Source organism: Pseudochaenichthys georgianus, chromosome 10 (genome assembly GCF_902827115.2).
Source record: "Pseudochaenichthys georgianus chromosome 10, fPseGeo1.2, whole genome shotgun sequence".
NCBI classification, from domain to species: Eukaryota; Metazoa; Chordata; class Actinopteri; order Perciformes; family Channichthyidae; genus Pseudochaenichthys; species Pseudochaenichthys georgianus.
In genome coordinates this window covers 19462058-19478586 of record NC_047512.1, presented here as the reverse complement: position 1 = coordinate 19478586, position 16529 = coordinate 19462058, and positions in this window count along the sequence as shown.

Genomic DNA, 16529 nt, shown 5'->3' with positions numbered 1-16529 from the left:
CAAACAGAGAAGATCCAGCTTAACTTTCCGTATGAGTAAGACTTTCAAGCATGTAAGCATGTAAGCATGTATGTGCAGCTCAGCTCTTGTAATTCTGGTTCCCACACAAAAGCATTAGCCCTTTTCATTCACTCTCACTGTGCTCCCTCCACAAAGGGAAATCTGCTCCCTGCTGGGCTCTACAGGGAACTGTCCAGTTTTCCATGTCTAACATAGAGAACATTTGCCATAGTTGGCTCCTGACAGTCACACCTTTAAAGTTAGTCATGAAAAATGTGTTCCAGCTGCGGGGACACATTTAGGAACTCTGGGCCCCAATTTCTTAATAAAATAATCCCTTTGGAATTTGTGTGAGCCCTCTCCAGCTGCGGACACCTGGAAATGTCCTCTTTGACCCCACCTGCAAACTGAAATGCAGTCAGTCAGGTCAACTTACACTCAGGTTGATAATGTTGTTCTGCACATACCTCACAGCAGGGAAGTCGGGTAGAAATGTTTAGCTGAGCAATTTTAGAGTACAGAGTAGAGTGGACATGATGCAGAAAAAACCCTTGTGAAACTCTCATGTACAATCTTTGTTGGGACTGCCATCATGGATATAAAGTAGAGACAATGAACAATACGGACTCAGGGTTATTGCAAGTGTAAAACACTTGTAATAACCCTGAGTCCGTGTTTATAATAGTGAAGAAGATTCAAAGCTAAATTATAAGATTATGAAGATTTTTACTTCATAATTGTTGCAGTTTTGGGATGTTACATTTCAACACCTTTTATATGTTACCAGCTAATTATTCTGATGGATCCAAACTATCTTAAGCTCCATGGATCTATTTATTAGGTGCAACGGTTCATCAAGATATTGTCTTTATAGCATTCTTCCAGTGTGAAATGAATCTTTATGTTAATTTAGGGCTTAGAGTAGCAGACTGCGTGCTGAACTGACCGAAGTCTCAGCAGTGATGAACGTTTTCTTCACACAGGATCCTCTGCTCTTATCCAAATGTGGTTTGTTAGGTTCCACTGTGCACAAAGATGGTAACTCAAGAATCCATGCTTCAAAACATGACGTCAGACCATTTCTAACTACAGTCTGTTCCGTCAGATAGTGCAGACAAGGCCTTACTGCTACAACAGATCATAGTAGGCTACAGATATTACTGTTTTGGTAATGTTCCTTTTTTTTGGTTTGTAAGTGCCAAAACTGATTCTTCACACTTTTCTTTTTATCATTTCTTCATCTACATATCAAAATACTTACCACACATTAAAATGATAACAAGGAGTGACGACAGTGCATCGGTTTTCTTTACATGTAAGAAAAAGTTCTGTATGTATTCGGAGACCGATCTGTTAAAATACTTCATATTCATAGTAGAAAATGTACAAAGGATGCCACATTTGGACTCTTGGTCGAGGGCTCTACCTGCTGGACTGGCAGCGGTACTGGAGAGGGATTCAGGCAACAACCAGAAGATAACATTTTGTCAACCATGAACACATATCCAGTTTATTTTTAGTTATGGAACAGCCTGAAGACTACATGGTAAATGGTTAATGGACTATATTTAAAAAAAACTCCTTAAATCGCTTTACATACAATTCATCACTCATCCATTCACCCCTCATTCATACAGAGCAACTTAGGGTTAGGTATCTTGCCAAAGGAAACATTGACATTTTGACTGCAAGGGCTGGGATCGAACCCACAACCATCTCGTTGAAAGTGATGTTTTTGTTGCCATGATTTTTTATTTGTTTTGCCTACATAAAGAAAGTTAAGTTACACAGCCACTGAGAGGAGTCAAAGCAGAACTTTAAATGCTTTTAAATAACTTAGTTAATAGATAACACATTCAGGAAAAAGAAAAGGAAATCAATGTAATTCAAAATGTATTAATTAAAGTCTCGAAAGCCATCTGTATTTAACTCAGACATTCAGAAATGTTTATCTCAAACAGTTAGGGTGATCAAATGGAGTATATTGTTAGGATTAAACTTATTCGTATTAAAATAATACATCAAAGTGGGCTATCAAAGACATTTGTTTCCTGACATTTATTCTGCCTGCACGGCCATGGAAACACTTTCATTCTTCTCAAAGACGTCTCATTAAAGAGATTAAATAAATTGTTTTATCACCATGAGCGACGGGCAAACTTTAAACAAACAGTACACAGTCGGATGAGTTCAATGAAGACATCTGACTTCCATGAACAATAGGGAGATGGACTTCCGAGAGAGCATGTTTTTGATTTGAATCAAAGACAAAATTACATGTTTGCGTGACTGGGACAGTACTCCAGCTTTGGGAGAAAACACACAAAGTAATAAAGTGGGCAAGTATTGCAAATATATATCAAAAAGTACTTTGCAAACGAAGAAAGGAATCTCATGGGTCAAAGAAAATGTGTGCATCTTCAACCCAAATGTACAATAAAATAGCTGGTATAAGAAACGTCTATGCCAGGGGTGTTCACACTTTTTTCACTCAGGGCCACATACAGAACAATACACGAAGGGCTGTGCCGCTCACTAGAGGTGAGGTATATTGCCTCATCAGTTAAGTTATAAGTTAGCAAAATCAATCAAATAAATTATGCTTGATACTTGAAAATGCTTAAGAAACACAACAGCCTATACATCACAGCTTACCATAGGGTTTCATTTATTTTGTTGGCAGCTCATTCTTTAAAACAAAAGCTTCAGATTGCTTATAAAAAGAGGAAATATGAAGGGTAGATTTCAAGCTTGTTATGTAATTAAGTTATCGGGATTGTTTTATCAATTAAGATTTGTTAGACATTTTTTTCAACTTCAATAGACTGAATTTATTTCAAAAGTGGGCTTATTAACACATGAATACTGTATTATATATTTTTGTTAGTTTAATTTGTGGGCCATATTTCATTATTCTTTTTGAATTAGCTGAGGGCCGTTTCAAAATGGGCCGCGGGCCATAGTTTGGACACCCATGGTCTATCTATTCTATGCCATAACATTATCACTTCTCCACATCATAACCAATGCCCTACATTCAATCTTCAAGTGTGATTTAGTTTGTTTGCAATGAGAGCCCTAGGAAATTCATTTCATTTCAAACCTTTATTTATACAGATAAAATCCCATTGAGATCATTGATCTCTTTTCCAAGGGAGACCTGTTCAAGTAGTTCCACATGAAACATAAAAGCATAAACAGAACAACAAAAGGACATCATACGGCATCATTTACAAAATTATCCACATAAACAGGTACCAACAGCTTCCGATTGAGTAGCATCCAACCGAGCTTTAAAAACATTTAGTGGCACCAGATTGTTCAGTTTCCATTTAATTTGCAGACTATGCCAAGACAGAGGAGCTGCGCATCTAAAAGCTGTCTTCCCTAAGACAGTCCTAGCAGTTGGCACATTTAATAAAACCACAGCATTCGATCTCAGGCAGTAGCCACTTACAATTTTCCGTGAGATCAGGGAGCAGATATAAGATGGAAGTTTCCCTAACATGGCTTTGTATATAAAAATGTACCAGTGACTGAGCCTCCGTACAGTTAGTGAAAGCAAACCAGCCCTTGCATACAGGGTGCAGTGATGGGTTAATGCTTTACAGTTTGTCACAAATCTCAGTGCACTGTGATACGCAGCATCTAACTTGACCAGGCAATTGGCAGGTGCATTCATATAGACCAGATCCCCATAGTCCAGCACAGGTAAAAAGGTCACAGTGACTAGCCTTTTCCTGGCCTCAAGCGAGAAGCAGGACTTGTTTCTGTAGAAGAAACCTAGCCTAACCCTCAGTTTTTTAAGCAGGTTATTGACATGAAGTTTAAAAGAGAGACAATCATCAAGCCAGATACCAAGGTATTTGTAACAGGCAACAACTTCAAGTTTTGTTCCTTGCGTAGTTACAATATCTAAAACAGGCTCTGGTGTCTTTTTTGCTTTTGAAAAGAGCATTACCTTGGTTTTATCCACATTTAAAAGAAGCTTTAATTCAGAGAGCTGAGTCTGAATAGTGTTAAGAACAGCCTGTAATTTAACAACAGCCTCCTTAACGGTGGGACCTGCACAATACATCACAGTATCATCCGCATAAAAATGTAAAGTAGCTTCATCCACATTATCACCTACACTGTTAATATATATGGAGAATAAAAGTGGTCCTAAAACAGAACCTTGTGGTACACCATTAGAAATGTTTAACCACTCAGAAGACAGCCCATCAAAGTGAACACATTGGGACTTTTCAGAGAGGTAGTTCACAAACCACCCACTGCAAGGCTGGATAGGCCAATACTGAGTAGCCTCTGCTTTAAAATGCGATGATCAACGGTGTCAACCGCTTTGGAAAGGTCAATAAACAGAGCTGCACAACTCTGCTTATTATCTAAAATACTAGTAATGTCATTCACCACTTTCATTGTGGCAGTGATGGTGCTGTGATTCTTTCTGAAGCCTGATGTTTAGACAGGATGTCATTTGTACATAAAAACACCTTTACCTGTTTACTCACTAAGCCTTCAAGAACCTTAGCCAGAACTGACAATTTAGAGATTGGCCTATAGTTATTTAAAATAGTTGCCTCCCCTCCTTTCAGTAAAGGCAAGACATAAGCAGACTTCCATACTTTTGGAATTGTGTTCGTGCTGAGGGAGAGGTTAAAAAGAGAAGTAAGAGGTGGAGCAATAAAATCTGCAGCTATCTTTAAAAAGAAAGGTTCTACGTTGTCCGGGCCAGCCGGTTTCCCAGGATCTAGCTTAGATAAGGCTTCATGAACAACATCAACAGTAAAAGGAGTAAAACTGAAAGGGTTTTCCAGACCACGTTGTTCAGAGTCACAGACTGTGGTGTTTACAGAAGCAGAGTTAGTGACAGAATCAAACATAGAACCGCAGGACACAAAATGCTCATTAAATTAATTTAGCATAGTGGCCCTGTCCGATATAGAGCCAGATGCTGTGGTAAGGATCTCATTACGGATCTCACCGGTTGATATTGATTTTATTGCTTTCCAAAATTTCCTAGGATTATTTAGGTTTTCTGTGGTAACTGACAAATAGTACTTCGACTTTGCACTTTTGACATTTGAAGTGAAGCTATTCCTTAGCTGCCTAAAACGCAGCCATTCTATCTCTGAGCCTGATTGCCTAGCCTTTGCCCAGGCCTTGTTTCTCTCATGAAGGAGACTAGACAGCTCAGCAGAAAACCAAGGATTGTCTCGTCCCTTTACTCTAAATGTACGCAGGGGTGCATGTCTATCAATGATCTCCATAAAACCAAGATAAAAATAAGACCATGCGGTTTCAACATCAGCACACAGATCAATTTTACCCCAATCAAAATCAAACAGATCATGCACAAAACCCTGCTCCACAAAATGTTTTATGTCTCTTGATGATAATGCGAGGTTTAACCTTTTGGACCTTAGTGTCCCTAATTGTGGCTACAACACAGTGATCGCTTAGATCATTTGCAAATACTCCCACAGAAGAATATTTATGGGGAACATTAGTTAAAATGAGATCAATTAGGGAGGATTTATTAGGGGACTTAATATTTGGGCGAGTAGGACTGTCCACAATCTGAGTAACATTTAAAGAGATACAAAGGTTTTTAAAATCCTCTGACACTGCAGTTAACCAGTCCCAGTTAAAATCTCCAAGTAGCAAATGAAATCAGTGCCTGATCAAATATGACAACGTTTCACTTTGCCTACCTCTAAAAAGAACAATGAAGTGACAAACTAAGGAAGTTTTCTTTAAATCTAGTGCCTGCCCTGATACAGTATGTTCATCTGCAAAATGCCTTGTCTCTTATGGATGTCAAACAATAACCTATCATTTTATCCAAAAATGACTATCATCCCATTTCAGAATAACCGTTGCAGCCAAAAACGTTCTCCATCTCACGCCTTCTCTACACAGTAAGAATTCCTTAATGGGGTCTCAGAGAATGAGGTGCTTGTTTTATTTACTTCCATTTCAGTGAATATGACAAGGTCTGTTCACACCATACATTTTCACTCATTATAGCAGCAAAATCATGGGTGAAACACATTTATGTGAACCATATCTATTAATTTTAGGGTCAATACCATTGAACAAGGTCCTTTTTTGCTGATTTACATATTTATTTAGTTTTATTGCACTTCTGTATTAGTAGGCTTGTCGCAAATCCAGAGGCTATATCAGAACATCTCCACCCAAAAAGATCCAAGATGTTATTGAAATTTAGAAGTTTACATGAACAAAGCAGAGTTTTTATCGGCTCCAATATCTGCAGTAACAAATGCTGTGCTTTGAAATGGCCCATGACCTCATAAGCAGTAGTAGATTTCTATAAAAGCTACTTAACCCTTTGCAAAAACGTCTGCTTTTCTAACTGCGCGATTAATAAACAACTCTCTTGATAACAACAAACTTGAAAACTGAGTTAATAAACTAGGAAGATACATTCTTAAAATGATGACTTTTAGACTTTCTGATCAGCTTAATACAAGCCTGCTGAATCCAAATTCATTGACAATTCAGCAAACAATAAAGACGCTACTTCTATCATTGTTTGACTGGTTTTACTATAATATTTCTCAATATCATTGTAATGCCATAAACAGCAGGGCTTGGGTTATGAAGCATACTGTATGTGTGTTTGCCAAAAAGCTTTAAGATGACTGAAGTTTTTGGCCAAATATAGACAAGCTTTCATTTTTCTTCCCATGGAGCAGTGATTTCTGTCTTGGTACTCTGCCATGAATCTCTTTTTTTTTCTCCAGCTTCTTATTGTTGGTGGACTCATGAACAGTGACTGAAGCCAAGGACAAAAGGATCTTGTAAACCTCTGGATATTGAAATAGGCATTCTGTTTTGACTTTCTCATTTTTAATACTTTTACTTTTATATTTTCACTTCTTATAAGATTCAATACTGTCTCACAGTTTCTCCATCTGTACAACATGCAGTTGGACTGGATTCAGAGGAGCCCTGGAGCTTTTGGCACAACTTTGGAATAATTTAAAGACTGACAGGCATCAACATCCCATCTCTAGAGACGTTGATGGATTGTGTTTGATCCCGACGTGGCACTGTTTTCTCTCATGGCCAACTTTTCTTAGAGGTCTCAGTTCTGCTCCAAATCAGACAGGATTTAGCTGCCACGTTTGAGAACTGAGAGACTGCACTAACAATATAGAAAAAAGAAGCAAGGAATAATGTTATATTTTCAACACTGATCTCACAATGTGAGAAAGTGCTGAGAAAATGATCTATTTTCACACCTCGCTGTTAAACTTGAGGCTAATGCAAACAGATAGGAAGCTTGCATTAGCATGAAGAATGGAAACAAGCTTGAAAGTTAGCCCACTAATGAACATGTTATATCTTGTTTGTAAAATGACTTTTGGCTTCTTTTATGAGGGTTTTTTACTTTCTTTATAAAGTGAGCATTCTCTTTTTTGACTCTGCAGCCAAAATAAAGGTCCAAATGTTCTTAATTCAACCAACATAATGTAACACGGTAAATAGAGAGCTTGAGAGGTGCTGGCCGATTGTGTTACCTTTAAGCTGTATGCCTCTGCTTCCAATCTTTGAGCAAAGCCAAGTAACCCGGCCGGTATACTTTAGTTTCATATTTACCATAGAAAGACTTGAGACTGGTATCGATTTCCTCATCTAACTTTCCGTCAGCTATAATAAGCATATTCCGAACAACATCTTTCTCTTCCCCGACTGCTCCTAGCACTGGAATGGGTTAAATGCAGAGGTCAAATGTCACTGTGTGTGCTGTATGCATGTATGTGTGACAATTAAAGAGGGTTTCATCCTCCAATTCTAAATAAACTTAGCTTAGCATAAAGTTAGGGACAAAAGTTTCCTAGGAGCACCCATCAAAGTCAATATTTATTACATAATTATTATCTTGATTGTTTAATCTGTACTAAAACCATACAAGTAAATTAACAAGTTATGTTTTTAGAGGGAGTTATGTTAGACTATTTCTTGGTTAAGTGCATTGACTTTGTGAAGTGCTGGTATGCAGGCTAGCTGTTTCCCCTGAATCCTGTCTTTGTGCAAGGCTAAGCTAACCAGCTGCTGAATGTTGTTTCACATTAACCGTTCACTGATATGGAATCAATCTTGTTATTAATTGTTTTTTAATGAAGAAAATATCTCCCCCAAAATGTTGAACTACTGCCTCAAGTTGACATTTAACATAAAACAGTTTACATTAAAAACTATTTTACGATGGAGAAGATGATAGCAGAAAAAGGCCTCATATCCTCATATGACGTTTTGTGCTCAGGATAGTGTGTGTGTGTGTGTGTGTGTGTGTGTGTGTGTGTGTGTGTGTGTGTGTGTGTGTGTGTGTGTGTGTGTGTGTGTGTGTGTGTGTGTGTGTGTGTGTGTGTGTGTGTGTGTGTGTGTGTGTGTGTGTGTGTGTGTGTGTGTGTGTGTGTGTGTGTGTGTGTGTGTGTGTGTGTGTGTGTGTGTGTGTGTGTGTGCGTGGTTCCAATTGACCTGAATTTCCTTTAAAAGCAATGTGATGCGGCTGCTGTTTGACATAGTTAGGGAAATTCCATCTTATTAGACCTAATTATCATTCTTCAATCTGTTTCTACTTAAATAAGGTCCAGACAGCAATCAGTGATTGCACACACATCCTCACAAACTCAATGTGGTCTTAATTTTCATTAATGTGAGGACGCTTGTTGGGTTGGCAGGGGAGAGGGCGAGTCTCACGGTACCTGAAACATAAAACATATCTAATCCTGTGATTCCATTAGCAGGAGACCAGAACACATCACTATTCTCAGCTCCAAACTACACACAGGTGGTTAAACACACTCACAGCTCCTGAAGCGTCATGATCCACTAATAGTAAATAGTAACGCTTACTGCCTTACTGCCTGCCACAGGAGGGCAACAGAGCCCAATAAAACAGCATGGGGCTACTTTTTACAAGAGAAGTCTATTTAACCTCTTTAACTACTGGCCAATCATTTAGGAAACTGTTCTGTGGGCTGAAACAAAAGAGTTTCCAGTGAGGTTATTTACCCTCTGGTAAGATTTAGAGCAGGAGCTTTTTCCTTAATGTAATCCAGTGCTGTGTTCAAGAAAAACAGAGCGTGAATACATATTTCGCCTTGTTTCCAGCCTTTTGTTCCCTTGTGTTACTCTGTGGCTTTTCTACTTCTTTTCATTCCTAAAGCCATCTATAACTATTGGATTATCCAATTTGGAAAGTATTTCCCCATTAACCGTCATTGAACTCATTCTGCCCAACAACTCATCAGACGCCGTCTCATCTTCCCTCAAGTGGCTGCGGCCAGTTAACCTGTATATGAATGGATTTACAAAAGATCAAATCTTACTAGCAGCCCCAGCAGTGTTTTCAACACCTTGAAGCCCACCTGTCATTCATTTGTTTATTCAATAATGAGCAAGGAAACAAGAAAACGGTATTAGGAACAGATAAAAGGATGTGGGCTTGCTGTTTGTTTTGACTTAAACCCATTATAATCAGAAAACTTCATTTTATTTATTTATCTGATGTGATTACAATTGTAGGTAATTTCTGTACTGTAAGTTTGATTATAGGTGGCCACTATAGTTACACTTTTCTTTGTCTCCAACCGCCAAGGCAGTAAACCTGAAGTTGCCACTTTCATGTAATGCTGTTTAAACTTTAATTACAAGCAGCAGAATTGGAAAAACAGAATTTCCGATATTTCACTCTTGGCTGCAAAACAACCACCACTGGCAAAATTAAATATTGGCACTGATACATTAGTTTCCCTTGGAGCTATCTGCTGTTTGTGTCTGGTTTCACTTGCTAATGAATCACTACAAACACAACAAGGACAGTCAATTTAGGCTATTTATTTGGTGTGACTACAAGTCGCCTCACAGGTCACCACCACAGGTTAACATATGAGGTGCTACAAAACGCTGAGTGGGGCTCCCACCACATCAAGAGAGACAACTAAGACCCCTTTCTTTGCATAAACCATACTTTATATTAACTTAATGTGCAAGAGGCTTAACATGGCACTCAGCAGGAGATGAAATAACGAAATGGGAATCAGGCTAATTTTGAAGCCAGTGGAAGTTATCAGAAATACAAGCTTGGTCCTCCAAAATGTTGAATGTTGTACAGGCTATTTGGCAAAGGAGAGGGAAAATAAAATAATAAAAATCGACTACAGGGCTGTGACTGTAGTGGGCTGTAGTGTACCGCTTGTGGGGGAAACTTCTGAAGCAATTGGAGTCAGGACTCAAAGAGCAACACGATGGAGAGCTGGAGCTTTGATGGCAAACACTGACGGTTTATTTGGAGCTTCGGCCGGATAATTCACAAGACATGTCACGGGCCACGGGTTGACCACACGGTTGAGATGCCACAATCAATTCTGAAGAACTCTACCCCAGACCCGTGTATTTAGCTAGTTCTGAGAGAATAATCAACATTGTGCATAACAAGATAGAATCATAACACCTCTATCAGCTGACGCCAACAGGCAGGAACAGGGAGACAAAACACTGAGAGCACAGCAGCCAAGGTTGCAGGTGCGTGTGCTCAGTCAGGACAGTATGAACTGATAAACTGGGTCAAAGTTATGGGCCTTGGAAAATATTTCCCCAGCACCGCTGACATCATGTCTCCTTGCAATGTTAGACATAAGATGTCACTCTGCTGCAAAACGAAACCAAGGCTTAAAGTGTAGCAACTACTAACGTACAACTTCAACGTTTATTTCCAAACAACAGGTTTATTCTCTTTTGAAAAATCACACAATAGCTGCATAATAGATTCCTTATTAAAACATTGAAAACCTTTCTGCATTATCCATCATTAAAGCACAAGCAGACCCTGGGAGGTTTTTTGGAACGAAGAGCCAGGCATTCTGGCAAAGAAAGATCAGATGTATTAAGATTTATTATAAGCAAATAAGACTTTGGTCAGAATTGAAAGAAGATGTGAAAATGGAGTCCAGGTTGAACATGGCCTGAGCCACAGTATGCTTTCGGGAGGCTTTTGGAGCTTCAGGGCATCGGGTGTAGTTTGTGATTACCCTGCCTGCTGTTTCTGTGCACGCTCCTGCTCTGAAGCTCATGGGCAGAGCATGGCACCAGCCGTGCTGTGGTTATGGGTTAGACTCCCAGTGTGGCTCCTCAAATTGAAACTGTATGTTTTCACAGTACTGAAAGACCAATAATAAATTGTATCCTCCAGATTGCTTGTGGTGCATTTATGCCCTGTTAGGCGAATAGATGCCTATAAGTAATTTAGCACATTCATTGTTTGTCTAAAAATGACAGCCCTCACTGGGAGTGGTGAAAAATCAAAGAGATCCCGCTGTGCCGTTGGGCCTGTGGGCCAATCAAACGTCTCCTTCTGGCTTGAATTATGACATGAAGCTTTTAAAGCCAAGGGCATGGAGTCAAAGGAACCCTGAGTGCGCATAAAACCAAGCAGCACTAGTACAGAACAAGCATATTCACATAAATATGAGATAATTACACGACAGCATCACAACCGCTGGCGACAGCACATGATGGATGAGCCAGGGAAAGAAAACATGAACAAGCGACAGGGCTACTGGTGTAACACAAACTGTGGACGGAGGGATGGGAGTGAAAGGCAAAACAAAAGATGGATTGAGGGAGGAGGAGAGAAGAGTGGAGGTCTTACAGTCTCAGGCCTCAAGTATTGCCCCTCTTCTATTTCTGCCTTTTAAGGAACTCCATAACTCCAAGTAGATAATGAGTGCCTTGAAGCAGGCTGAGTAAATCAAGCAGAGGGAGAAAAAAGGTGTGTGGGGGGGGGTGAGGGTGGACTGAGCGAGGCAGTGGGAAACGGTGGAAGGAAGAAGAAGATTAGAAGTGATAACAAGTGAAGCGAGAGAGGCAGAGAGAGGAGCTGAGCTGAGTGGAGATGCGTGATAAGATCTTGCATTAACTTAAAAGCATACTTTAATGAAACTTCCCAGAGAGCTTTGGAGACTGGGAAGCAAAGATAGGTCCCACGTAGATTAAGAAAATACATGTTTGTGATAGAAGTTTTTGAGTTTCTGATTTTGCATTTAACTCCTGATACCCTTCAGACAATTATTTACTATCCTCATGTTTCTCTTTTTACCTAGCCACAGTTCCCATCTTCCTTTACCGCATTATAAAACAAATTGCAGCAAAGAGAACACTTTTTTTAAATCCCAAGCTTCAGTGTCTTTGTAGAAATGTTGTGACTCATGAGGAGCCACGAGAGGGCAAAGCAAATTCAGGAAGAGGCCGCAACCTCAGCCCTGTGTTCAAATCAACAGTGATTGAGTCAACTTTAAAGTCTTCTGTGCCCTTATTGGAATCATATGTGCCAGAGAAGGGCTTCAAACACAGTGCTTGTCAGGCTGTCTTTTCCAGCATTTAAACATGTATGTCTACTACCAACAAATACAGTTCAGTATACACAAAATACAAATGTGTCTCAAAGCGCTTCAAGATACGATGACTTGGTTTTGATAGTGAAAGAAAACCCTTATAAAATCACTTAAACACACAGCAGGAAAAAAGAAATCTTAGGCAGGGCAACAAAGTGGAACCCCTCTTCCTGTACAAACAAGACTACATGTTGTATGTCACCTTTTGTGTGTACATCCAAGTCCAACACAATTATATGGTGTGAATTTTCTTTGCTGCTATCCCAATTTGTAAGGTTCACTATGTCAAGGCTAGAGACGCACAACATGTTCAGAAAGAAACAGAGCAGGGAGGCAGTGTGATGTAGCCGGGCAGACGCTACGATGTCCTGCCTTCGAGTTTGACCAGTAAGACTTTAGTCTTTAAACGCGGTTTAACGTTATTCAACATGGTTTGTTTCAACCAAACTGAGTTCTTAAAGTTGCTCTTATCAATATTTTGTATGTCATCAATGGATCCGATGATGTGTAATGTTAAAGGGGGTCACTTACACTCTTCACTCTTCCTGTTAAAACAATGACAACAGTCAGTGTAACAGATTACAAATAGCATCCTAGCTCCAAATTATAATCTCATGTGATGTCAAGGAAAAAAAAAATCCTATTTCAAGCTCTGTCTCTGTTTTACTCGGTTGCTCTGTATTTTGCTTTCCCATTCGTTCGGTTTTCTGTCCCTAAACCACAACAGTTGTGGGAAATCAGTCCCAGCTGTCAGCACTTTGATTTGATTGTAGAAAGTGTCAATCATGCCGGGGCACGTTGCGCAAAATCTAATTCTTGTCATTCGTTACTTCAGCTCCCACTGAGATATTTGCCCAGGGACAAACATCGACTGTCACACAGAACCGAGGAACCCAGGGTGAAACTGACCAGCGCCACTGATCTTTGTTCCATCTACCAAGTAAACCCAACATGAAAGCACAAACTTATTCAAAGCAACTTGTTCTGGATCCTTTTCAATGTTCTTGCTCCTAGCAGTAAATACTTGCATGGCAGATGTGAGATTTTTCTTTTATTCAAACTGCCAGCACAGAGAGAAACAGAGACTGTGGGAATCTCTCCTTTGGATATCTGTGCAGTGGTTCTGCAGGTTTGATATCTCTGTCAAACATCAAACTATTGCCACAAATAGAATGTGAATCAAAGCCGCTCAGAGTCATTCATCCATCTGGTCAGGAAGACAAAGAATCCAGACTGTCTTTATTTCTCTAAACGTTCTTCCTTGCTCATCATTGTCTGTCCTTCCAGGCAAACGCAAAAAAGCCTTGGTGGGTTGTTTTTGGTCCAGTCTTGTCTTAATGTGCTCAAGTTGTGAAAGACCAGAAAGGAATTAAAGAAAAGAAAACTCAGACAGCGTGACGGAATGAAGAAGTAGCATCGTATTACCTAGGGTCCTTAAGAGGACCGTAAAAAGATATGCACTGTGTACTTTCCAGGCCTGGAACGGGGACATATTTGGTTCTGCCATTTCCTATGCTTTTGAAATGGTGAACTGTGGGTCAGGAATAGGAAAAAAAAGTCCAGCGTTTGTGAGAATTTTAGGAAAGAAGAACAGGGAAGCCTTGAACGAGTCTTGTGAGTCTGGGGGAAATGTGTGTTGTGTATTCAGGAGTGTACAAGTAAGGGTGTGGGTAATCTGCTGATGAATCTCTTTCTGCGTATTCCTTTATACCATTTTTTGTTGGAACAAAATAAGGTTTCTACATTCACATTGTGAAGAGGCTCTATTGCAACTTTAACAAAAGTGAAAATGTAATTTCTTTGTCTGCCCTGAATTTCGGATCTGTTCCAAAAGTAAATGCATTCTAATTCTAGTGCATTCTTCCTTGTCCATGGCCCCAAGTTTAATAAAAATCAGGCCATTAGATTTATCTGTAATCCTGCTGACAAACAAACCAATCCTCGAGGGATTGTAACGAACATTTATGTACATTTATTTGGTTTAGGTTTCTGGTCAAAATATTTTGTATTTTATTGTTGTCTTCAAAGCCCATGAACATACCAGAAATCAACAGAGAACTAACTGTCTGGCTCCCCAAGCCCGGATGGTCGCTCCCAAATATGCAAAAAAAATGTTTTAAGTTGTCTCAAAATGTACTTTTTAAAGATTTGAATACATTTCTTCGACTTGCATTTGTAGGTTGTTTTATTTAATTTCCGTTAACAAAACCGACAACCCATGTTCATCATAATAAAGGAACCCAACGCAACAGTGGCGGATGGATGCTTGTTATTATTTTTTATTGGAAGATTAAATATATAGTTTATTGACAATGAGAAAAATATAAAATATCACTATACTTATCTTTTAGGGTTAAGGTGGGGTTGTGGAATGTAGGGTAAAGATGAGAAAATTGAAATGAAAATAAGTCAACGTCTCTTACTAAGTGACAATAACAAGTGTGTGGATGTGTGTGTGCGTGTGGTGTGTGTGTGTGGTATGTGTGTGTGTGTGTGTGTGTGTGTGTGTGTGTGTGTGTGTGTGTGTGTGTGTGTGTGTGTGTGTGTGTGTGTGTGTGTGTGTGTGTGTGTGTGTGTGTGTGTGTGTGTGTGTGTGTGTGTGTGTGTGTGTGTGTGTGTGTGTGTGTGTGTGTGTGTGTGTGTGTGTGTGTGTGTGTGTGTGTGTGTGTGTGTGTGTGTGTGTGTGTGTGTGTGTGTGTGTGTGTGACAGAGAGAGAGATTGTCGGTAGTTCTTCTATAATCTCCTGCCTTTGTGTGTCCCGCAGACAGTTTAAAAGCTTTCTATTTACCTTTCACACCATTCTCCCATTTTCAGGTCACAGAGTGGGATGAAGGTGAGTGTGTGTGAGAGAGAGAGAGAGAGAGAGAGAGAGAGAGAGAGAGAGAGAGAGAGAGAGAGAGAGAGACAAAGAGTGAGACAGAGCTCTGTAAGTCTTCCTGTGTGGGTGGACAGCTGGTCCAAAACAGGCGTTTTAGTCTCTAACAAACCAATGTAGACCGCTACACAGCAACATGTAAAATGCCTCATTGACTCCCACCCAAGGCCTTGGGGAAAAGAAAAGAGAACAAAAAAAACCATCTTTGCTCACTCACAAGGGATGGGGAGGAATATGATTGTCATAAATTGAGTAAAATAAATGCACAGAGGCAAGTTCCTGGCTTTAAAAACCGGAATCACCTCAGGATAGCTTGGCTCGTGAAAGGTGCAGAGATGTAACCTGTGATGGATGAATGTGTTTACCTCGCTCTGTTTCGCTTCCCCCTCTGTTTTGAATTTATTCTTCTGGGCTTTTGCCAGGATGCATGTCAGTTATCAGACTTTCTAGATGCCATCATACGTCTGCTCTTTCATATGTCTGTCATCTGGATCTTCTTTCCCTCTGTGTTTCCCTTTAGTAGCTTGCCTGTTTTCTCTTTCATCACTTTCTCCCCAGCATAGGTTGAACGCAAACATTGGCAAGACTGACAAGCAGAAAAAAAGAGAAATGGTGAGTGCGGGGGAAAGAAAAGCACAAGGAAAGAAAAACTGCAAATGTTTTTCTGAAGCTATAATGCTTGATTTGAAAGAACTCTTCTTCTTGGTCTTGTAATATATAGGGGATTTAGATTTGAGCCTGCTAACTGAGCCTCAGAAAAAACTGAGCCTTAACAAGTTCATCAGCTTTTCTTTAGACCAATTTTAACATGATGGGGAAGTTTTAGGTGATAAAAGAGGGACATCTGCACTCCAACACATTCATTTGTAATCATATTTTACATTATCTCTCATCATCTTAAAAATGAATGAACTGAAGGTATTCAAATCAGTTTTACACTGGATATTGTGCAAAGTTTCAAAAGGCGAGGAGCATCAATGCAGTGGGATGTTACTGCGAGTCTGCTGGCAGTGTGAGGGATGTTCGAAAGTTGTCTGCTGTCACATCAACCATGTGAAGATGATATTGTTGACATAGCAAAACAAGGCTTGAGTTTGTTTCCAAGGCCAACATTTTAAAACCTTTTACGCCATGTCACTACTTTCCATGGACAGGTAATACTTTTGTGAGATACGCACACAAACATACTCAACCATACAACCCATTCAACCATCAGATGAAT